The following is a 17,447-nucleotide window of genomic DNA, read 5'->3' on the forward strand; positions in this document are numbered from 1 at the left end:
ACGACGTCGCTGTGGGCGGCGAACATCCTCTTCCTGAAGGGGGAGGGACGTTCGGCGTCACAGCGACGTCACACAGCGGCCGCCCAATAGAAGCGGAGGGGCGGAGATGAGCGGGACGTAACATCCCGCCCACCTCCTTCCTTCCGCATTTCCGGCGGGACACAGGTAAGCTGTGTTCGTCATTCCCGGGGTGTCACACGGAGCGATGTGTGCTGCCTCGGGAACGACGAACAACCGGCGCACAGAAGGAGGAACGACATTATGAAAATGAATGACGTGTCAACAAGTAACGATAAGGTGAGTATTTAAGCTCGTTAACAATCGTTTGGAGCTGTCACACACTACGACATCTCTAACGATGCCGTATGTGCGTCAAAAACTCCGTGACCCCGACGACATATCGTTAGATATATCGTAGCGTGTGACACGGCCTTAAGAAGCTTGTGGACAGTTATAGGAAGCGATTGATTGTAGGTATTTTTTCCAAAGGGTGTGCAATTAAATATTAAGTTGAGGGTGGCAACAATTTTGTCCAGACCATTTTTGGGGTTGTATGTGAAATCATGTCCAATTTTCATTTTTTTCTGTGTTATTCCACTACACACAAAGGAAATAAATATGTATAACTCAACATGTGTAATTGCAATACTTTTGTTTGAGAAATACTTAATTTTCTGAAACAATTTCAGGGTATTAACACTCTTGGCCATGACTGTATATCTTGCCAAAGCAGAGCAGCTTCTTGGTATCCCCTCAGCACTGTGCACCCAGACCCTTATATATGAGCTCCATCTCATAATATATATATACAATGGGACTGATATGTAAGGGTTTGGGTGCTAAGAGGATACCAACAAGCTGCTCTCCTTGTATATATACAATGTGTGTATGTGTGTGTGTATATATATATATATATATATATACGCACACACACACATATGAGAGGGAGAGTTGAGGAGGAGATTGCCTACACTCCCACACATGAATCACTCTGGAGGCAACCTTCTCCTCTCCCACTCACACTTCTATTCTGAGTAAGTTGATCCATCAACGACTAAAAAACTGTTACAAGATCATCAATATTAGATCTATATGGGACTGACTGACTCCCATTCACGTGTAACATCCAGCACAGCCTCTACTAAAAGTACAACGTTGCGTAATACGGACCAATGGAGGGGATGTGGTACTTTGTAGTCCCAGTTGATTGGTAGGGAAGCCAAGAATCAAACCCCCTTGATCTAATTTCTACAGACTCTAGGCCATCCTTTTTATATACCAGGATAACCCCTTTAAAGGGAATCTGTCAGCAGGTTTTTGCTATGTTATCTGAAGACAGCATGCTGCAAGGGTTAACACATAGAATTCAAGGATACCTGTATTGTCAAGGTCCAATCTGTTGTTTATTTGCTATGTTTGTTTAATCAGCATCACTTCTCAATGCTCATACAATAATGTCCCTGCTTGGCAGTCCGGCACACCCCCTTCTCTGATTGTACATTGACAATGAGATGTCAATCTCTATAGAGAGCCAGGTGTTGGTGGGGGTAGCTCTATCAGCTCTGCTGTGTTGCTAAATCTAAAAACTCTGATTATGTCAGAACGGCTGCAGCCAGTAATCTAAGTGACACTTCACTGGATCCAGGATCTCTGTGCCTATATCATGCTGCTCTCAGATATGGAAGATGAGAGAAAACGGGCAATAATAGTCAGGGCCAGAATACCAAATAAATAATAAATACTAATAAATACCTCATTGCAAAAATAGAAAATAGTTTATTAATACATATCTTATAGCAAGAGAGATAAATAGACAATTCATCAAGATTACTTATAAATAATGACCAAGTGAATAAATGGAAAGAGTCCCAAAGATAAAACACTACACACAGGACCCCATAGAATGAGCTACTGCCCTAAATCATCATAATAGCATTACATATTCCATTAAGTTAAATGTGATCTTCACTCCCATCCAGAAGCACTAGATGGCGATGAAGGTCCATAAACGAATAGTGCTCAATAAGATGTATGAAAAAATCGATGCGGCACTAAAAGATTATTTAACCTATACCCAGACATAAAACACAAAGGGCTAAACAGAATAACCCATGGTGGGTACACTGTGCAATGTAAACGTGCCCCGACGCGCACGTTCTGTTGTCTTCCTCGGGGGGGGCACAATATGCGCTCAGATGAGGTAACAAAAACCTGCTGACAGAATCCCTTTAAACTTTCATGCCTCATTGATGAGGTTTGTTTTCAGTGAGTGTAGAGCTTCTGAAAAGTAAGTGCAATAATTGATTGCTTTCTGCATCTGATAGGGGCACTGTGGGTCAGCATGGTCCATCCAAGGGGAATGTATAACCAGGCCGCAGCCTATGAAAAAGTAGGGGAAAATTGGTTTAAAAAACAGTAGAAAATAAACCCCAATTAAAATATAACTTTTAATATTATTAATAAAAAAGGTCCAAGACCAGTTTCACAAACAGACATAAATAGAAAAATGTGCCGAAATTGAGGTAACAAATGCTAGGAGGTGGAGGAAGCACACAGACTGGCCCTGAATCAGCCTCTCCCTACCTACCAATGAAGGGTATGATGCCTAGGTTTATGGCACCCCCATTCACTGACGGGAAACCCTGCATGTCACTAATAGGCCCTCCACAGCACATACAAACACCACTTATAAAGTACAGAGACTCTTCATCCAAATCAGAGGGTGAGCCCAATAAACTTATCTGGGATGTTGTCCTAAAAAGGCGTTCCGACGCATTTCATCCCAGAGGTGCACTAAAAGATTATTTAACCTATACCCAGACATAAAACACAAAGGGCTAAACAGACTCACCCAATGGTGGGTACACTGTGCAATGTAAATGTGCCCCGACGCGCACGTTTCATTGTCTTCCTCGGGGACCCACAATAATATGCGCTCAGATGAGGTAACAAAAACCTGCTGACAGAATCCCTTTAAACTTTCATGCCTCATTGATGAGGTTTGTTTTCAGTGAGTGTAGAGCGTCTGAAAAGTAAGTGCAATAATTGATTGCTTTCTGCATCTGATAGGGGCACTGTGGGTCAGCATGGTCCATCCAAGGGGAAAATTCTCTCCTAGAAGCAAAGTTTCTTGATAAAAAAAACCTCTCTGTAAAACATAAAATTGGCAACACATAGACGTGCAGTACAATAAATCACATCCCAAAGACACCAAATTATGGATCCATACATCATGGATTTGTAATGTGGCCATGTACATGAGGCCTTCATATGTGTGTACAATGTATGAATATCAGATATGAATGCAATTGATTTTTTCATCTAATATTCGCTATGACTTTACTGAGAATTATTTTCACTTTGACATAGAGACAACCCCGTTTTGAGATAATATAAGCCTTGTGATTAGCTGATCAATTCTGGCTTCTGAACCAATGTTCTGCCCCATGTCAGGGGATTCTCCCTCTAAAATGTCTGGTAGCCCAAATATGCGCACCCTGTTTAATTAGATTTTTTCTGTTAAGAAGTATCCACTGAAGTAATATGTAATGTACCCGTATCACTATATTCAATAAATTCACTTTTTCTGTTCTTCAAGGATTTTGAATTCATAAAGTTGTTAACTCAAAGAATCCAAACTGTAAATAAAGTATTCTAATAACATTCAGCATGCTTCGTTATCGTCATTCTTCCGTAATTCGCATTTGATGTCCTACACTTGCCATAACTACATTTCAAACATTCTTTACTCAAAATTGTACCTTACTAAAAGGAATCTGTGTTTGCTCACCAGGTGAGGTGGATCCTCCAAGCCCATCATCCGGGTGGGCACACAGGCCATGGAAGCTGGTGCAGCAAGCAGGTGAGGCATATGAGAAACTGGTGGTGGAGGCACTGGAGGCCGGAGACAGACAGGAGACCGGGAAGCAGGTAGTAGAAGAAACAGATTCCGCAGGCAGATAGAAGACCAGAAATCATGTAGTAGATGCAGTAAAAACCACAGACAAATAGGAAATCAATAGGCTGGTAAAAGAAGCACTGGAGACCATAGGCAGACAAGAGACTGGGAAGCAGGTAATAGAAGTACTGGAGACCATAGACAGATAGGAGACCGTAAAGCAGGTAGTAGAGGCACTTGATGCTGCAGGCAGACAGGATACCAGGAAGCAGGTAGTAGAAGTGTGTCGCCCAGGGTTATGGGGTACTCGGTCCCAGGCAGGGTATGACTGGGAAATGTCACTTTGGTGGCCGTTGCCCGGTCCCATGCCCTGGGTGCTTTTAATGGGGAGTATTTACAGGGGAGATTAAAGTAATTTGTGTGACGCCACCTGCGGGTTGTGGTTAAGATTCAGTAACCACCGCTGCAGAGTTGATTATTCCCCAGGGCTAGTGGTAATGGCAGCTGTGGTGGTAGGCCCTCCGCAGGTAGGACTGAGCCTGGGAGATGTATGATGAAATTGTGCCGCCCCTGCTGCAGTCATATGTGTACTTGTGACCCTTTGGCCTGAAGCTGTCAGGGTCCCGCTCCTTATATTTATATAGTGAAGCTGTGGTCTTAATGGCTGACACTTGGGATTTCAGTGGGTTGCATAAGGTGGAAAACCCTATCCTCCTCGATGTGTTGATTCCTTCGATCTTTGAGCTCTTGGGGAAAGTTCATAAAGAGACTATCCTCCACAGGTGAATTATCAGGTTGTGTGAAGCTACTCCCCGATCTAAGGTCCTGTACCCCGCCGTGCTCGGTACCGGTCCAGTTACTGGACTTTCTGGTGCCGACCATTCTCCAAAACTAAGTCAGTACACTCTTTTCCAAAACCCTGCGACCGGGTCTCTGACTCCTCTGGTCCCAGACCACTGTCTGCGACCCAACGAAGGTCACACAGCAAGCTACAACTCCCTCGGCTCCTCACTCTTTGAGGGCTACTACTGAACCGTTACTCTAAACTGAAACTGCTTTCCTTCCCTCCCCCCAGTCTGCCTGACCCCTAGGCAGGTGGCCCTTTTCCAGCTAGACTAACCCACTGGTGTGTCTGACAGGGTGTGGTGTGAGGTGTGTTTAGGATTTGAGTGCTGATGGGAGCAATACCAGTGTGTAGGAACCCAGAACCATGGAGGGTGAGTTCTGCACCATGAGAGACGAGAGTACTGTTCCCTGTGACACCCTGATAGAGTCAGGGGGCGTCACAAAATAATAAGGGAGGCCACACCGGGGTTGTAATTAACAGTCTCTACACACTCTGGACGGCTGGTTCAGGTCCCTGTACTTCCAGTGCCAGTTGATGACTCGATTGCTCTGTCCTCGGCACTCTCAGTGTGGTTGGGTCCCCGTAGCATGGAGCATTTGGGGTCTGACTGTCCCTTCGCGGTGGCAGTCTCCTTTGTGCGGCAGGCAGCGTGAAACTTGCAGGGAGGTATGTGTCCTGATACTTGCTTTACTGCTGATGCCCCCAGATTTGTGGGTCAGTGAGGTCCGTGCAGGTCACCTCACTGTGCAGGTATTTGCCAGGCCGTCTGAAACTGTCGCCTGACATAGGGCCCTATGACCCGTGCGTGCTCTGGTCCCAGCGGTACTCGGGTGTACCTGCCCTGGCGACCACTCTCCTGTGCGCCCGGGTCACCATTTTCACGACCCAGCTCTAGGCACGTCTTTCCACTTTTCACTCACTACTACTGTCTGACTGCTGTCCCCTCCCACCAGGTTGTCTAGTTCCCTGGTCAGGCTAGACCCTCTAGGTGGCCCTTCCCTTGTCTGACTAGGCAGTGCCCCCTGGTGTGGAGTGGTTACTAGGATTTTGGTGTGTATTGGTGTTGCTGGCACTGATGTTCCAGGTCCCAGGGGGTAGGACCTGCATTCCTGTGAGGATGCAGTTCCCTGTAGTGCCGAGTGGTTCAGGGGTGCTACAGAAGCACCAGAGGCCGCAGGCAGACAGGAGAACAGGAGGTAGCTAGAAGCACCGAATGATGCAGGCAGACAGGAGGCGGGAAGCAGATAGAAGTACTGGAGGCAGTCAAGAGACTGGGAAGCAAGTAATAGAAGCCCTGTAGGCTGCAGTTAGATAGGAGACTGGGAAGCAGGTGGTAGAAGCACTGGAGGCCGGAGGCAGACATGAGACTGGGAAGCAAGTAATAGAAGCCCTGTAGGCTGCAGTTAGATAGGAGACTGGGAAGCAGGTGGTAGAAGCACTGGAGGCCGGAGGCAGACAGGAGACTGGGAAGCAGGCAATAGAAGCACTGGAGGCTGCAGGCAGACAGGATACAAGAATCAGAAGCACTGGAGACACAGGCAGACAGGCGACCGTGAAAAAGGTAGTAGAAGCACTGGAGGCCTAAGGCAGATAGGAGACCACAAAGCACGTGTCGCCCACCGCTCCCAGGGACATCTATCCACCTGAAGGGATGCCGCAAAATTTAATTTTTCCCATACACAGTAAGTTTTTTAACTGCATGAGAGGACACACACTAGCTAGGGACCCCAACGTAGAGAAATACTTTGGCGTAGTGTTGGGGCTCTGTTGCATTGATCAATTCAATAGCTAAATTTCTCTTGATTCATATGTTCATGGCAGTAATGCAGGTTCCATTTTCACATTTTCATTCTTACATATAGCTATTGGATTTTTCATGTCAGTATTCACACAGCAGTTTCTGCTTTTCATATATTCCCCTTACATAGTCATAGGCCCCATAAACAGGCGTGCTTTGATGTGGTGCAGAGCCAGGCCCCATAAACAGGCGTGCTTTGAGGTTTGGTACCACTGGGGTAACTTTTTACAATGCGAGAGTTTGTGGCCATAGCCAGTTCATAGCCTGTGGTCCATTTTTAAAGTGCACTTAACCTGGTGCTAAAACAATACGCAGTTGCTAGAGGTGGGGAGACAGAAGGCGCAAATAGGGTCTTACCCGGTAAAACCAGAAATGACGGAAAGTTATGATAACACTCACCTGATCAGGTTGTGCCAGTCACAACTCCTGAAATCGCATATGAGTGTCAGCTTGGTTAGAAAGCAGCGGCCCCGTGAAACAGCAAAAGTCATGTATAAATATAGGAAAACGGGTTTTAGCCGCGCTGAAAAACCACTGGTGCAGGATTAATGAAGAAGTTTCTTTTTTATTACAGCATTTCCAACGCGTTTCAGAGACTGGAACCGTCTCCTTCCTCAGGGAAAAAAGAAAAGGAGACGGTTCCAGTCTCTGAAACGCGTTGGAAATGCTGTAATAAAAAAGAAACTTCTTCATTAATCCTGCACCAGTGGTTTTTCAGCGCGGCTAAAACCCGTTTTCCTATATTTATACAAAACAATACGCAAGCAGTTCACACAAAGGTTCTTGTGGGCACATTCTTAAACACTTAAACGTTGCTTAACTGGTAACAAACATTCTCTGAAAACTCTTTTGACTTTCTTTTTACTAAAGAATTTAAATGGACTTCCATCTCCCAAGACCAGTGCTTGGCACTTCAGTGCACTGATCTTTGGAGGTTGTGTCTTGGGCGTCCCCTGGTGGTGATGACTCTAGTGACCTGGTAGAAGCAGTGGGCATGGAGTCTGAGCTCACCAAGGTCTCCCTTGGATGTCACACCACGTCCAAGGCAAACCAGCCTCTTTCTCCCTTATGCCTGGTGAACTCGACCACATCCCCCATATGCAAATCACGACCAGGGTGACCCCTTGGCAGATGTGACGGCACGTCCCGCCGAGACACAAAGATGCCTTCCTTAACCTCGGCCTCTACAATGAACTCATACCCCGTTCGGCAGTTGAATTCTTCTACTACCCCACGGTGGAGGGGACCTCTGGCCTGGTATCTGGCCTGCCGCAGGGACTGCTTTTCCTGCAGGTCCCTGGCCTCCACTTGCTCTCTCTCTGGGGTGGGCTTCTCAAGGTGATGTCTGGATCTCACACACTCTGTCCTCTGCGGGCTGGACTCCGCATCACCATCACCTGGTCATCAGCAGGTAACCAGGTCACATACATGCCGGGGCTATATGCAACCAGGTCTTCCTCCCTGGCAGGGGGTGCTGCATCCTCCTTCGATCATTGGGGGCACCGCAGCGTGACCTCAGGGCCTCCCTTTCTCGCAAAGGGTGCTACGACCTCCTCCGGTTGGCTGGGGATCAACAATGATGACTGCAAGTCCTGTTCGCCCTTCCTGGCGGAGGGTGCTGTGACCTCTTCCGGTCTTTGGAGGAACAGCAGCGCGACCTCCTGGCCTCCCTCTCTCGCAGAGGGTGCTGCGTCCTCCTCCTGTCGGTTAGGGAGCAGCTCTGGGGACGAGCTCTCATCAGCCTGGCAGGACGGTGAACCCCTCTCCAGTGGAGAGGGTGCTGTGACCGCTTCTGGTCGGGATGGCGGCTTTGGCATCAGATACGTCTCCACCAGGTGTGCTGGGAACCGAGTATTCAATTCTCTCTTTAGCTGCAAGAATACTGGGTCTTCTTCAGGTGTGGACGTGAGACCCGGTTCCTCAGTCGGCGGCTGGGGTGCCGTGACCATCTCTAGTCGGGCAACTGGGACAAAAGGCGTTGCGGCCTGGTCTGGTCTGGCCAGGACAGGAGGCGTTGCGGCCTGGTCTGGTCTGGCCGTGGATGTCGCTTCTGGTGTTGCATTGGGGATCGCACCGGACGTCGCATCAGACGTCGCATCGGGGATCGCATCGGGCATCGCATCAGGCATCGCACCGGACATTGGATTCGGCATCGCACCAGACATCGCATCCGGCATCGCACCAGACATCGCATTGGGCATCGCACCAGACATCACACCAGACGTCGCACTAGCCTCGGATGTTAATGCCGGTGGAATCAGCACAACAAGTGGACCAGTGGCAGTTGCAGACTCACTCAGATCCGTGCTTGAGACATCCCGTAGCATGGTCGCCACTGCTGACAATGCTCTAGCTGAGCGTGGGCGGTGCCTCCAAGCGAGCCTCACTGCACCAACAACCGCAGGTTCTTTATTGCCGTTATCATCTCTTTCTTCCAAGCGGCTATCTCTTGCCTGCTCCGCTCTTCCACACCATCGGCAATTTTTCCCAACTCTGTCTCCAACTCTTCTGCGGTCATGGGCCTGGTCCAACCCTGCTCTTCCTGGTCACCTCTTGCAGACGCCATGCTCTCTCTGTCGCTGCTCACCAGGTTGTGGTCACACCTCAGTCCTAGTTTCATTTCTTGTTGTTCTCCTCCCTTCGAACTGGGACGTCCCCACAGTCCAGAGACAGATCTGTCACCATCTTCCCTGGTCACTCTGTCAGAGCGCTCTTTCCATGCTGGGGCTACAACACCTCTTTGTGAGCGATTTTCCTTTGTTTTGCGCGGGCTGCAGCTTCCAACTTCGCGCACTTTTAACATCAACAAAATGTCGGCGGTCCAAATTTTCTGAACGGACCGCTAAGGCGCACTGTCACCTGTCTTAACAGGTCTAGTCCTTATCCTGTTCGTGACGCCAGAGAAGTGTGTCACCCACTGCTCCCAGGGACATTATCCATCTGCAGGGACGCCGCGGGGTCTCCACTTGTTGGTATTTCTGGCCACAGGTATGTCAGGTTTATTTACATGGGAGTCGTGACGCCACTCACGGTTTTGCGGTCAGGGTGATGGGGACCGCCACTGCAGGTTTAACGAGCGTCTGGGGCTGATGGATTCTGCAGTCGGGTGGTGTGGCCTCCCTTGAGTGAGGCTGGCCCCAGGGGCTCGGGTGTGTAGAACAACAGGTCCCAGAATAACTCAGTTTCAGTCCAAGATGTCTTTCAATTTGTTTACTCACTTTCAGATGTATTTGTGAGATAACCCGGGCGATGCTGAGATAAACCAGGTGGAACCAAGTATCCTTTAGGCTGGTCTAAGGGTAACCGTTAACTCGCCTTCCTAGCACTTCTCGTTTCGAATAACCCCTGACTTGAAGTACCGTGGGATTCATCCAGGAAAGTCAATGCTGCCTTTTCTCCCCTTTTTGGCTCGTTTGCTGGCAGCGTGGACCAAGGAAGATGGCTCCAGGCTTGATCCTCCTTATGGGCCCCCTCGTTGCTGCTGATGCTCGGACTCTACTTGGTTGGTGTGGGACTTGTGGTCCTCCCCACCGGCAGGTTTAGCAGACCAAATAAATGGATATCTACTCTAGGGACCTTTTCCCTGTGCATGCCTAGACACCAGGAGTTTCCGTACACGACCAGCTAACTTCCTCAGTGTCTTTCTGTCCAACTTCTGGTGACCGTTCTCCCCCCGCTAATGGCTACTTCACAGGTAGGGTCTAACTAGTGTGTCAGTGCGCCTGCTCACTCCTTTTCTCTGCGCTCTCCGCTTCAGACTGGCTAACTCCTCCTACTTTCCTGACAACCACTGTCACCTTAGCTTCCAGCTCTTCCCTAGCACCCCTAGATGAGATGTGGAGGAACGCCCCCTCTTGGGTCTCCCCAAGGGTCCCCTCTAGAGTGTGGGAGACCTGGTTGCTATGTGTCTGTACGTACACACCCTATTTCAGCCTTTGGATTTACCTGGAAGCCCTGCCCCAGCATGGGTGCAGTACTCTGTGGTGCTTGACCAGGTCAGGGGCGCCACACACACAATAGAAGCACTGGAGGTCGCAGGCAGACAGAAGACCAGGAAGCAAGTAGAAATAGCACCAGAGACTGCAGGCAGAAAAGAGACCAGGAAGCAGGTAGTGGAAGCACCAGAGGTCGAAGGCAATCAGGAAATTGCTGGAATAGAATCACTGGAGGATGCAGGAAGACAGGAGACTGGAAAGCAGGTAGTAGATGCACTGGTGGCCACAGACAGACAGGAATCAGGTAGGCATATGATCACATGGGAGCACGCAGGGCCACCCGCAAAGCCCGACTTGGAGCACATTTGAGTTCAGCAGACCAGGGTGAGATGAGCAAGGCCCTACAGAAATAATAATCCACAGATATAATAGCAATCTAGAGGTAAACTGCAATTTAATCATGTTTGGTTGTGCAACTGAAATATTAGCTACCGCAGGGAGGATATAAATTCATTTTCACCCAATGAATTTATATCCTCCCTACGGTCACCTGCTCCCTCTCCCAGTCATTGGGGTGGTGCAAGGGGCTGTTAGGCACCACTCACTAAACAGTGGCACTTTGATTGACAGCCTGCTCTGCAGTGTATGTGTCCAGTGTGTAGCTACAGAGCAGGCTGTTAAACTGTCAGGGAGCAAATTACAGCCCCCTACTGTAAACCGTGCACCGGGGTGGGCTCTTTAGGATACAGCGAAGTCACGAATCAGAAATAAACGGCCCAAAAACTAGATTAAGTAACAAAAATACTTTACTACAATTTGGATATGAATGCAATCAAACAGGGGAAGACACTCAGGAAAAAAAACACAAACACTCAGCAAAGAGGCTGAGACCCTTGTGCTACACAGCGTGGCACTTTACAATATGAGTCAACTACAATATATACACTATACATTACCTACAGGCATGACTGGATATTCCAACCGCCAACTACCTATTAATACCCTCAATCATGAAAACATTTGAGTGGGTATGAAATACAAGCCACCCGCGGTATAGCACAACAGTTTACAAACTTAAGATAAATTTACTCTAACCCCCAATTGACTAATCCCCTGTCCCAATATAAATATAGTGCACATTAATGGAGGATCACCTTCACCTCGAATGACCAAACAACTTACTATATACAATGACTGCTTGGCAAAGAGAATAAAAAAACTTAAATAAATAACACTTATATTGTTCAACACAAGCTTCCTCCTGGATGGGCTCAATTATGGCCTAAAGTCCGTGATAGGCCCTTGTAACATGCAGGTGTAAGAGAGTTCATTGTGGTGAACACAGAAGCCTCAATGGCGAAGAATTAGATGATGTAGTTGTGGAAACGATGGTCCTAAATGATGACTGTGCTGTAACTGCGGCCTGACAGTGTTACTATGCCTATCTAAACTAACTACAGGCCTTGACTCAGTCTTAAATATTCTGGCGCGAAACTGGTGTGAGGTGCGTGCACCCTTACCCGCTGCGATGGCGCATTGGGCCTTAGTTATCTTACCGACTCGGGTCTGCTCTGGACAATATGTCTGAAGTACACAGTCAGATGAGAGGCCTCTACAACAGCTGAGCAGTACTGCCGGTCACTGTGTCTTGTGTCCTTGGCAACGTCCTATCAACTTCACAAAAGCGCAAAAGCGTTCTTTCAGCAATCTTCTCCCATCTGGTAAGGATTCGGATACAGTCACGGTCAGCTCCACTCTGTCACAGCTCTGGTCAAGAATCAAGATGATAGATTTCTACTCGCAAATATTATCTGTTCCCTCTTCTGCACGTCCTCTGTCTCTGTATTCATTCACTGCCAACTACTTCCAAGATGGCCGCCGCTCTACTTCCGGTGATGTACATTTTTTATCTGCTTGTACTGTAGCTCCGCCCCCATCTGAGCTTCCTATTGCAGTCTTTCATCTGTGCTGAGAAACAGCGGCCTCTTGTGGCTGAATAATGACATTTTTGTATTTTATAAACTACTAGAAGGTGGTTCGATTCTAACGCATCGGGTATTCTAGAATTTATTGGGTAGTTGATGTATGATTTTTGTTATATATATAGATGTTGTGTGTAGTTGCCAAGTGTTTGTGTAGGGCGCTGTAAATGTTCTGGGTGTTGTCTGGGTGGGGGTGTGTGTGAGAGGGGTGTTGTTTGTGTGTTGCGTTGTGTGTGTTGCATTGTTTGTGGAGCGCTGTGTGTCTGTAGCGTTGTGTGTGTGTGGTGCTGTGTGTGTTGCGCGGTTTGTGTGTGTGTGTGTGTTGGAGGAGTAGTCCTGGGGGAGAGGAGTATAATAGGAGGAGTAGTCCTGGGGAGAGAGGAGGATAATAGGAGGAGTAGTCCTGGGAGTGAGGAGGATAATAGGAGGAGTAGTCCTGGGGGGGAGGAGGATAATAGGAGGACTAGTCCTGGGAGTGAGGAGGATAATAGGAGGAGTAGTCCTGGGGGAGTATAATAGGAGGAGTAGTCCTGGGGGGAGAGGAGTATAATAGGAGGAGTAGTCCTGGGGGGAGAGGAGTATAATAGGAGGAGTAGTCCTGGGGGGAGAGGAGTATAATAGGAGGAGTAGTCCTGGGGAGAGAGGAGGATAATAGGAGGAGTAGTCCTGGGGGGGAGGAGGATAATAGGAGGAGTGGTCCTGGGAGTGAGGAGGATAATAGGAGTAGTCCTGGGGGAGTATAATAGGAGGAGTAGTCCTGGGGAGAGAGGATTATAATAGGAGGAGTAGTCCTGGGGGGTGAGGAGGATAATAGGAGGAGTAGTCCTGGGGAGAGAGGAGGATAATAGGAGGAGTAGTCCTGGGGGGAGAGGAGTATAATAGGAGGAGTAGTCCTGGGGTGAGAGGAGTATAATAGGAGGAATAGTCCTGGGGGAGAGGAGTATAATAGGTGGAGTAGTCCTGGAGGGGAGGTGGAGGTGTCTAATAGGTGGAGTAGTCCTGGGGGGAGGTGTATAGGTGCCCAATGTGTATGGGGGGCGTGGTCGAGTGGCCACAGCGTGTGGGGGCGTGGCCGAGTGGCCAGAGCGTGTGGGGGGCATGGGCGAGCGGGCAGAGCGTGTGGGGGGCGTGGGCAAGCGGGCAGAGCGTGTGGGGGGCGTGGGCGAGTGGGCAGAGCGTGTGGGGGGCGTGGCCGAGCGAGCAGAGCGTGTGGGGGGGTGTGGGCGAGCGGGCAGAGCATGTGGGGGGCGTGGCCAAGTGGGCAGAGCGTGTGGGGGGAGTGGCTGAGCAGGCAGAGCATGTGGGGGGCGTGGCCGAGCGGGCAGAGCGTGGGGGGCATGGCCAAGCGGGCAGAGTGTGTGGGGGGCGTGGCCGAGCGGGCAAAGCGGTTTCCATAGTTACCTGATATGTAGCATGGTTACCAGCGTATGGCGGCAACCCAGCTGACACATACCCTCGCGTTGCTGGGGTTGCCGGCGTACGCTGGTGTGGGCTCCCGGTGGTGCAGCACTCACCTGGGGGTCGGGGCCAGCCGACACATACCCTCGCGTTGCTGGGGTGGTCGGCGGGGCTCCGTGTTGGTTCGGGGAATGCGTGCGTGCAGGGGGCGGGGCCTGGCCAAGCGGCCAATCCATTGCGGGGGCGGGGCCAGGCCGAGGCGAGCGGTCAATCCGTGTGTGGGGGGGGGCGGGGCCAGACCGAGCCCAGCGGCCAATCCAACGGTTGTCACTGTAACGACACAATTTTGGAGCAAGACAGAATAAGGCAATTATATATATATAGATATATCACATCATTATCATTAGCAGGTGGTAAAGCAGGTGGTAAAGTTACATACAATAATTACTGTTCACATTTATGCAACACAAATATATACATCTAAACCATGCTTGTGAGGTGATACAGGGGCTTGCCATGCACATCTTTAACCAGGTACATATTACTGGCCATGAACAATGGGAGCTGTTTCACCATCTCACACTACACCACCCTAATGAATGCTTGTAGGGAGAATTTACCTTAATTTTGCCCTGTAGCCATTTTTTCCAGTAAGCCAAACAAATATTATTAAAAGGCCATTTAAAACATCAAAAAAAATCCCATTTGAGTGGGCAGGGCACCACCTGTATATTGATTGACTGCTAACCAAAATAAGAGTAAATCAAATACAATAAAAAAGACAACAACATAAGACACAATCATAAGGTCGGTTGCATTTCCTACATTTTAACAAATATGAATCTTTATTATAAAGCAAACACAAAATCCTAGACAAAACATTTCGCCAGAATCAGTTTACTGACCCTAAATTATCATTGAAATAAAAGCCATATGACCGGCATGATAACCAATAGAACCATGTAAATCTAATGAATATCTGAAATAGGTATAAATAGACAGTACCCCTAAAGTGAGAACAGTATTCAGTTATTAAAAAGCACAATACACTTGTACAGATATTATAATGATGATACAGTATCTAAAGAATATAAATTAGTGACATGTGCAATAAAGGCCATGTGCATAGTCACCTAGGTACATTGGCTCATAGAGAAATAATGGGAATCAGGACCCTAGACGTTTCGCCAAAGGTGGTGGCTTCCTCAGAGGTAAGGAAGAATGCTTATTGACTAGCCTTGTGCCATACATTTGTAAAACATTGAATAAATTAACGTCTACTCTAAAATAACTAATATCAATAAGCAAATATTATGCTACTCCAAAATGAACACAATGCCTAAATACCGTGTTTCCCCGAAAGTAAGGCCCTGTCTTACATTAATTTTACCCCCAAAAGTCCCACCCTGCCTTACTTTCGGGGGAGGCCTTACATTGGAAAAAAAAAATAACAATTCCCCCCTCCCCCCTCCCCCCTGCAGCCTCCCCATTGTTTGAGAGTCCGACATCCACCCCATCCTCCCCCCTGCAGCCTCCCAATTGTTTGAGAGTCCGACATCCACCCCATCCTCCCCCCTGCAGCCTCCCCATTGTTTGAGAGTCCGGCATCCACCCCATCCTCCCCCCTGCAGCCTCCCCATTGTTTGAGAGTCCGGCATCCACCCCATCCTCCCCCCTGCAGCCTCCCCATACAGTGGTTCTGCCCCCCACTCTGCCACCACACACACACTGACACATACGGTACCGGTACAGCCCCACACGGCACCCACACACATATCGTACCGGTACCGTACACACACACACACACACACACACTGACACATACAGCCCCATACGGCACCCGTACACATACCGTACACACACAGAGAGTTTCGGAACTTACCGTTACTTTCCTTCTGCCGGGGACGCCGGGGACGCTGGACCAATGGGAGCGAGCCTGCAGGCGGTGACGTCGCGGCTGATTCGGCCAATCAGCTGCGAGCCGGCTGACTGGCCAATCACAGCTCGAGCTGATGGCCAGCAGGGAGCCTGTGACGAACAGGCTGATCGGCCAATCAGCATCAAGCAGGAAGAGCGTTGACCCGGGACGCGCCGCAGGCCGGCGAGATTGTGGGGGCCATTCACCGCAGGAGGCCTTACATTACGCCGCGACCACCACCCATAGGCGGCCTTACATTCCCCGGGCCCCCCCGCTACCCTGCCTTACAATCGGGGGGTGCCCTACATTGGCGGACCCCCCCGAAACCCCCACCCTGCCTTACTTTCGGGGGGGTCCTACTTTCGGGGAAACACGGTATATGTTCTAATCCAAAATAGCTACGATTATTGAGTGCATTTTCATCTACTCCAAAATGGCCGATTATCAGGCATGATAATCTTGGTTTTCCAAAATGACGGGATTTATAATCATTCATTGCTCCACCTAAAATAGCCAAAATCTCTATATACAGTTAGGTCCAGAAATATTTGGACAGTGACACAATTTTCGCGAGTTGGGCTCTGCATGCCACCACATTGGATTTGAAATGAAATCTCTACAACAGAATTCAAGTGCAGATTGTAACGTTTAATTTGAAGGTTTGAACAAAAATATCTGATAGAAATTGTAGGAATTGTGCACATTTCTTTACAAACACTCCACATTTTAGGAGGTCAAAAGTAATTGGACAAATAAACCAAACCCAAACAAAATATTTTTATTTTCAATATTTTGTTGCGAATCCTTTGGAGGCAATCACTGCCTTAAGTCTGGAACCCATGGACATCACCAAACGCTGGGTTTCCTCCTTCTTAATGCTTTGCCAGGCCTTTACAGCCGCAGCCTTCAGGTCTTGCTTGTTTGTGGGTCTTTCCGTCTTAAGTCTGGATTTGAGCAAGTGAAATGCATGCTCAATTGGGTTAAGATCTGGTGATTGACTTGGCCATTGCAGAATGTTCCACTTTTTTGCACTCATGAACTCCTGGGTAGCTTTGGATGTATGCTTGGGGTCATTGTCCATCTGTACTATGAAGCGCCGTCCGATCAACTTTGCGGCATTTGGCTGAATCTGGGCTGAAAGTATATCCCGGAACACTTCAGAATTCATCCGGCTACTCTTGTCTGCTGTTATGTCATCAATAAACACAAGTGACCCAGTGCCATTGAAAGCCATGCATGCCCATGCCATCACGTTGCCTCCGCCATGTTTTACAGAGGATGTGGTCTGCCTTGGATCATGTGCCGTTCCCTTTCTTCTCCAAACTTTTTTCTTCCCATCATTCTGGTACAGGTTGATCTTTGTCTCATCTGTCCATAGAATACTTTTCCAGAACTGAGCTGGCTTCATGAGGTGTTTTTCAGCAAATTTAACTCTGGCCTGTCTATTTTTGGAATTGATGAATGGTTTGCATCTAGATGTGAACCCTTTGTATTTACTTTCATGGAGTCTTCTCTTTACTGTTGACTTAGAGACAGATACACCTACTTCACTGAGAGTGTTCTGGACTTCAGTTGATGTTGTGAACGGGTTCTTCTTCACCAAAGAAAGTATGCGGCGATCATCCACCACTGTTGTCATCCGTGAACGCCCAGGCCTTTTTGAGTTCCCAA

The sequence above is a fragment of the Anomaloglossus baeobatrachus genome, chromosome 10 (genome assembly GCF_048569485.1).
Source record: "Anomaloglossus baeobatrachus isolate aAnoBae1 chromosome 10, aAnoBae1.hap1, whole genome shotgun sequence".
In the NCBI taxonomy this organism is placed as follows: Eukaryota; Metazoa; Chordata; class Amphibia; order Anura; family Aromobatidae; genus Anomaloglossus; species Anomaloglossus baeobatrachus.